We start from the raw sequence: 6,975 nt of genomic DNA, 5'->3' as shown, positions 1-6,975 counted from the left end.
CCAGCAACCTTATGAGTAGTATGTTACGTCTATGCAATATATTGCGATATCTCGAAAATCGTACCAACTGAAGACGGCCTGATGCAGCGCATCCAGTTGAGGAAGAACGTCCTAAACGACAGATTCAACATTTGCAAGGCGGAAATCGAACCCGGATCGATGGAAAAGTGACTCCACAAATCCTGTCCGAGTACAGTTCGTGGACGCATTGTCTGGCTTTCAACCAATGACCGAATGATCACTTGAATATTCGTGAAAATCAATGTATCTTGGCATGGACTGGCTTTAATTTCAGAACGAAGCTTCCGCTGAAGTCCTCAGATTCAGATTGGTCAAACGGGAAACCCACAGTCGATAAGTGTTGAGTAACACCAAAGGTCATTCGTTCAACAGGCTCACTTCTAATCACCTCTATATCAGGTCAGATTTCGAGTGCCCAGATGATGCGACCACGTTGCTCAAAAGAGAAGACTGGTTGGACAACAAAAAGCCATTTGTGTGTGTGTGTGTGTGTGTGTGTGTGTGTTGATCCGATGAACGGGGACTTCAAACTACACTCGAAGGATGGCCAGGTAACTTGGGACAAACACACGTGCCGAGTGAGGAAAAATCTAGACCAGAACTTGAGGTTGCGTTATGTGCGCGCCTGCGAAATTTCAAAATACCCCGTCATTCACAAATGATCAAAGAAAAACAGTTCTTTCTAGAAAAAGCGGTTTGCCATAGCAAAGTTCCGGAAATACCTGCACGCAAAAGGAATCGTCGTGATTGCTCCAGGCTCCGAGTTAAATGGGTGTGAAAGTTTTGTCTGTACGCGATCGGCTTGTCCAATAATGACTGGTTTACTCCTCAAACCGGTGCTTAAGGTGTTGCCGGGCGTTATCACCCCACCTCAGGGTACCGGCTGGCATCCCATGAAAGATGTACCGCACACACTGGCAGCCTTGTAGCCACCCCAATTTTTGAAGAAGGTTTTATTGCATTCATTGTAAATAGATTAGATATGAAAAACGTCTTAAGGAGAAAAGCACTCATCGGGAAAAAAGTCACTCATTTTCCTACAGTTTTGTCGGCGAACTCATACATCGAAGCATCAGGTGCAGTGCTAAGCCCCACTGCCCGTTCGAGTGTGATCTGGTCCATGAATTGCTGAAGTACAATATGTCAGTAATTCATACAGAGGAAGTGGGGATAAATCGGTGTGACTTGTGGGCACAATGTCTCCAAACTGATCAAAACAAACCCGGCACGTAAAAGAGCATTACGCTAGAATGAATGAATGAATGAATGAATCACTGAATGAATGAATTAATGAATTAATGAATTAATGAATGAATGAATGAATGAATGAATGAATGAATGAATGAATGAATGAATGAATGAATGAATGAATGAATGAATGAATGAATGAATGAATGAATGAATGAATGAATGAATGAATGAATGAATGAATGAATGAATGAATGAATGAATGAATGAATGAATGAATGAATGAATGAATGAATGAATGAATGAATGAATGAATGAATGAATGAATGAATGAATGAATGAATGAATGAATGAATGAATGAATGAATGAATGAATGAATGAATGAATGAATGAATGAATGAATGAATGAATGAATGAATGAATGAATGAATGAATGAATGAATGAATGAATGAATGAATGAATGAATGAATGAATGAATGAATGAATGAATGAATGAATGAATGAATGAATGAATGAATGAATGAATGAATGAATGAATGAATGAATGAATGAATGAATGAATGAATGAATGAATGAATGAATGAATGAATGAATGAATGAATGAATGAATGAATGAATGAATGAATGAATGAATGAATGAATGAATGAATGAATGAATGAATGAATGAATGAATGAATGAATGAATGAATGAATGAATGAATGAATGAATGAATGAATGAATGAATGAATGAATGAATGAATGAATGAATGAATGAATGAATGAATGAATGAATGAATGAATGAATGAATGAATGAATGAATGAATGAATGAATGAATGAATGAATGAATGAATGAATGTCCACGCACAGAAATCACCCAGACATTTTCGTTCGCAACACAGTGTCACTTACGTTATAGTTGGGGCTTAAAATGCAACTTTAGTTGATGTAGGAACTTGTGAGGTTGGGGGAAAGAACAAGAATTCCGCCCCCCCCCCCCAGGCAAGTTCAAATTTCGAAAACGATTGTCTCGTGAGCAGGAATCGCCGTAATAAAAAATCTGGATGGAGTGTTGATGCCGGGAAACCGCATCCAATCAAAATGGAACGCCTACGGTTTATTCCAATGACTTTTGATTAGCACTCAAACTAGACTTCAGATACTACTGTTGACTACTGTCAAACCCATTTTGGGCTCACCGTCTTCAAAAAATAAACCCCGATCCACGGGTATGCCGATATGACGATTGCACGGGATCTTGGAGCATACTTGGGACAAGAACACTGTTCTGATGCTCGACTGATCAGCCACCGGACGTTTATCAGCAGAAATCTGAGGCTTTTGGCCCGATTCAAGCTACCAAACTCAAAATTCCGATCAATTAGCGGCACAGCTTTACGAAACGAACCGCGAATGACCCTACTGCCCAAAAGATAGCGTTCCTCATTGCACAGATGCACAAGTCGGTCGGTTTCTACGAACGTCGTTTTCTCATTTAAACGTCTGCCAAGTGACCGGAAAGTACCAGTCTACGGATGTTCTTTAAAGATACTCACAAGTATTCAACCTCACCACAGAATATCACATACCCAAGGCGATCACTTTGACAGTGCAGCCACTTGTAGCCAACACTCTGCCCAGACTCACGGCCTCTCGATCAATGGTCTCAACGCATATTGGGGAACGAATAAAGATGCATTCTCGAACCGTTCTTGCTTCTTTCCGGCTTGTTCACTGACGGCTCGCACAGTGCTGGCAAGGTTGACCTTGAAATGGCATATTGGTGCAACGGTGCGTGCTACTGATGAGGCTTTCTGGTAATGTCGAGCTCGCTCCCAAACCGTTCCTGCTTCTTTCCGGCTTGTTCACTGACGGTTCGCACAGTGCTGGCAAGCTTGACCTTGAAATGTCACTTTGTTGTAGCGGTGCATACTACTGATGAGGCTTTCTGGTAATGTCGAGCTCCGCCCCCGCTCCTCATGGAAGGCGAAAGTTACCAAGAAAATTAGTCAACTGCTTTGCAGTATTAGTTCATTGTTGTTTCAATTTCAAAAGGCGTCCAGGAACTTTGAAGAGGACGCTATAGAATGTTCACTTTTCAAAGGCTTTGTGTAGATGAGATATTTGCTTTCGTGTCCATTGGAATGTAACCATCTGGTTCGTATTCGCTACGAAACGGCTCCACCTCGGAGTGCGTTTCTCAGTTTCACTGGTGTAACGGCCTATACTACTGATGCTACTAATAAATAACTCCGCAGTGAAGGCCTTCTTCCTTTCATTCACAATATGAGGAGTGTTGTGTCTTGAAGTACGGTAGTTGCAACTCTGCATCTGTCCCTTGGCTTCCTGCTCCGCCCACTATGCTCTATGAAAAGGCACGGTAGCTCTACACAGCCCTCTATGGAGACAAAGGAAATTATTACAACTGTATTTATAGGGTAATCACAGAGTGTTCCACAAGGTCGTGCTATACTCACCGTGAGGTGGCGAGAAGCATCGAGTCAAAGTGCTCGACTCGGATTGGCTGGCATTCTGACCAATCAGGGCATGCCTCGTTTGGTCCGTTTCCTGCACGTGACACATGCGTTCAAATGATGTGGTGTTCGGTTATTAGGGACGGCTGGCCTCCGTACAAGGAGATATGGGAAGCTTTAACGAAAATTTTACCCTGGGGCCAATCAGTGAACAGCTGGTTCATCTTCATTGACAGTCATCAGCAGTGAACAGTTCAGGAGACTGCGGAGAGTCTAGAACCTGTGACCTCCCGGCAATGAGTTGAACACTCAACATATCGGCCATGGGGGGTTGATCAGGTCGAAAGTTCTGAAGTTCCTGGAGTTTCGGGAGATGCGTACTGCTGATGAGTGCTTCTCGACTTTTCAACACAGACTGGCTTCGCTGACAAGACGAATGTTCGAAGTGCAGAACACTGCATGGGACGCAACCCGAAACAAACCTGACACGATTACGTAACGCTGCCAGAAAAAGCATCCTCTCTTACTGGATGCCAAACAATTCATCAACGGTGGGACATTGAAAACGAGAAAAAATTACACAGAAATATCAACCAAGAGGGCCAACTTTAATCACCTGGGATTACCTAGCGGTATCCGCTGTCTTGCTGCTGATTGGGGGAAATTAGTGAACCTAATCCACCCCTCTACAAGAAGTGGAGTGCTCGAACACAACTGATGCTCAGGGTAAGTTAGGCTACGACAAATCGAGTAATGGTCGATCCCGTGGTCACTGTCGGCATGACTGCAGTTTGCGCTCAGGAGTCATACAATAATACCAATGAAATTGATCATCATCTTTGGATTCGACTGGTGCTCAGTGCGCACAGGCTGTCCCACGGCCGATTGGAGACTCACCTGGAACTCGGCTGAATCTCTCGTTTATGATGTTTTCACGCAACTGAATATGATACAGCAGACCGCCTCATGTTTCAGTTGGTACGATATTCGAGATATCGCGATACATGTATGTTCAGAATGGACTACCCATAAGGTTGCTGAGTTCCAGGCGAGTCTCTCGCAAAAACGAATTTGTTTGCGAATGCTTGTATTTCGCTAGTTTACGGCAATTTATTTTCAATTAGAACGTAATGCTGACGGGAACTCGGGGACTGCGCGCCTACCTGATGAGCCCCAAGAAGAGCGCAACCGGTCGTGGGCTGTCGACGAGTTTTCAGCGATCTTATGAGTAGTGTAGAACTAAACTGGATCCAATGCAATCTGTCAGGTAGCTTAGATAAGTCGAGTTGACACGTGACAGTGTGGTTGTCAATCCACTCAGGACCATTAGAAAAAAAACCGGGGGGTGGGGGTGGAAACCCAACCGACCAAAGGTCACAGTATCCCTCTTACACAACTGTCTTAGCACTAGCTCACCCACACAGACTGACAGAAGGTTCAAACGACGTTCGATAGGGACCATCAAATGAACCGAACCAGAAGAACTAGACCCTAGGCTGGACCCAAACACATGTAGGTTTCCCCACCGACCAAACACTTGTTCAACCACTCCAACACACAAAAATCCCTCGGCCGATACCCAGCAGAGATTTAGCTTGACTTAGCTGATTGGTTCTCCTTCCTCCTTAAATATCGACCAACCTCAGGACGTAGTCACTTGGCCTGACGAAGCTTTTGTTTAAAAAAGTGAAACGTTGCCCAGCATTAAAATCTACCGATTGTCACCAAAGTTTTTCGAAAACTGTCAGGTACCTGTTAGCCAGTACAATAAGCCAATTCACATTAGCGGAACAGGCGTGTACATCGTGGCGCCTTCAGTCATCACCTTACTGACCAGAAAAATTAGAAAACTTTCGCCGTGCCACATTCTGCTCGATTACCGGTCTGGGGTCACTTTTACGCTGCGCTCAACTCCTTGCAGTCTTTTCGAATTCGTGTGAAGTTGATCAACAATAAGGGGATACTGGAACACGACAAGCTTGTAATTAAGAACTCTAGAAGTCTTGAACACGGATTATGGAAAGCAAAGCCCCGCCGAGGTCATAACCTCTCTAGAAAGAACGTTGTCTCCACATTGGAGACTTTCTTCAAATAAATATCGCTTAGTAGATGCTACATCATTTTGATCCTGCTTCAAAGCGCTTCACCCAAACCGGGATTGGTGAACTCCTGTAACCAAAGAGTGAACAACACCTTTTCTGGTACTTTTTGACCGATAGTTTAGTTCCAGCGACATCTTTGCGGATACAGAAATAAGTTGTTCGACCTTTCACGCTTGTTTAAACCGGAGGAGACCCATATCCGTGTACGCAAGCAGTCCTGGGCAAACGCTGAATACAACTCAGTGAATCCCTCGAGAGGGATCACCAGCTATACGTCTGAAACGAGAGAAGAATTCAATTACCTGCGAGATAAAAACAACCGTCTGATGGTGTTGGTAAGAAGAAAAATCCTTTTGGACTTTTGTGCTTGTTTATCATGAATTCACTGTTTACTCTGAGAAGCCGTAAATGATGAAAACACGTACTTCGATCAAGTTCGACCGGGAACATTTGAAAAAGAGGAATACAAAAAGTTAGTTTTGGGAGAGACGCACCTGGAACCCAGCTGAATTTCTTGTTTGTGATATTTCCAGGCAACTGAATGTGCTGCATCAGGCTGCCTCATGGTTCAGTTGGCACGATATTCGAGAACTGGCGATACATGTATAGACGTAATAAACTACTCATAAGGTTGCTGAAAACTCTTCGACAGCTCACCACCGGTTTCATCCTTCTTGAGGCTCATCAAGTAGTCCTCGAATTTCCGTCAACCTTATGCTCTACTTGAACCAAAATTGTATGAAATTAACGAAATACACTCATTTGCAGGAGACTCACCTGGAACCCAGCTGAATCTATCCTTTATGATGTTGACTAAGCCCTGCTTGGACTGTTGAAATGCACTTGTAATGTCTGCCTCACACAAGGAACTCAAGACCATCAACCTTCGAGAAGACTGATTTCACCATAATTGGAACCTCTGTATGCACAAGACCTCGGCACTGCTCGGGATGCTTAGGCTTGGACTGATGCACTTGTAATGTCTGCCTCACACAAGGAACTCAAGACCATCAACCTTCGAGAAGACTGATTTCACCATAATTGGAACGGAACCTTGCACAAGACCTCGGCACTGCTCGGGATGCTTAGGAGAATATTTTATCGTTTTACGCCTGAAATTCTCCCTATTATCATGAACACATATCTCCGGCCGACAATGGAATACGCGATCCAAGCCTGGTCTCCATGGCTGCAAAAGGATACACAAC

The sequence above is a fragment of the Opisthorchis viverrini genome, assembly GCF_000715545.1.
Source record: "Opisthorchis viverrini unplaced genomic scaffold opera_v5_201, whole genome shotgun sequence".
Taxonomy (NCBI): domain Eukaryota; kingdom Metazoa; phylum Platyhelminthes; class Trematoda; order Opisthorchiida; family Opisthorchiidae; genus Opisthorchis; species Opisthorchis viverrini.
Note: the sequence above shows the minus strand (reverse complement) of the source record.